The sequence below is a fragment of the Onychomys torridus genome, chromosome X (assembly GCF_903995425.1).
Source record: "Onychomys torridus chromosome X, mOncTor1.1, whole genome shotgun sequence".
Classification (NCBI taxonomy): domain Eukaryota; kingdom Metazoa; phylum Chordata; class Mammalia; order Rodentia; family Cricetidae; genus Onychomys; species Onychomys torridus.
Window position 1 is genome coordinate 34,846,827 of NC_050466.1, and position 1,034 is coordinate 34,847,860.

A 1,034-nucleotide genomic window follows, 5' to 3' on the forward strand; every position below is an offset into this window, starting at 1 on the left:
AGACGGGCATTGAACACATATTGATACGTTTGCCATACCTTAACATTCCCTGTTCTTATCCACGTGAACCTAGCCCAGGCTAGACGTCTGAGGTGTTCTCTCTGACCACACAATTGGTGAACAACCAGATGAGAGAAGGAAATTCGTCCAACTGCCGGTTGGACAGGATAGCATGTGAGAAGTGGGGCTGACACCACTCAGCATCATCAAAGCTAGAGAGAGTCTCATTGTTGCAGAGACCCAAGAAAGAAGCAGGAAGTGGGGCCTGGAGTGTGAGCCTGCTTGTACTTAAGAATAGCCAGTCTGCGCCTGGGGGAGGTCTGACAGCAAACAGAGGAATGCAGCCCAGCTGCCAGGAGCTTCCTGGAGGAAGCAGCAGGGACTGCGGACACAAGGGGGCAGAGTGCAACAATCTTCTAGACTTCTTTTGAGCCATCAGGGCACTGATTTTCCCACCTTTCCCTGGTTCCAGATGAACAACCTAGGAAAGCTGAGCAGCAAGCCCTGCTGACTCCAGAAGCTCCGACTACGAACACCTTAGGAAACATCACAGTTCCCCTCCACTCTCAGGATGAAAGGCAAGGATGCTCCTGAGGCTGGGCATTATTTGACTAGCTTTAGAGGACAGGCTTCTCCAAGGTCCAAAATTGAGCCTTTGGTGTTTACTGACAGCTTAAAATATAATCACATGTTAAAATATGCTCTGTGATATTGAAACAAAAAAGGGTTCTCAAACATGTAGGAAAACAAAACCTTGAGCATTTTACCTTAGGAACACCACTATCGTGCTAGGGCACCAGGGACCAGGCATGCATTAACAACTGAAAATCCTCTCAGAGTCCCCAGACCACCCTCCTCAAGCGCACATCACATCGTTTTGTTCTGACCCACAGGATACAAGTCTTCAAGAAAACAAATACTGACACAAAGCAGCAGCAAGAGACACTTGTTTATTAATCAAATTGCAGTATTAACAAGAACTTATCAGCAAAGGCTTAGCATTAGTCAGCTCCTGGACCAAAGAGGAGGAAACA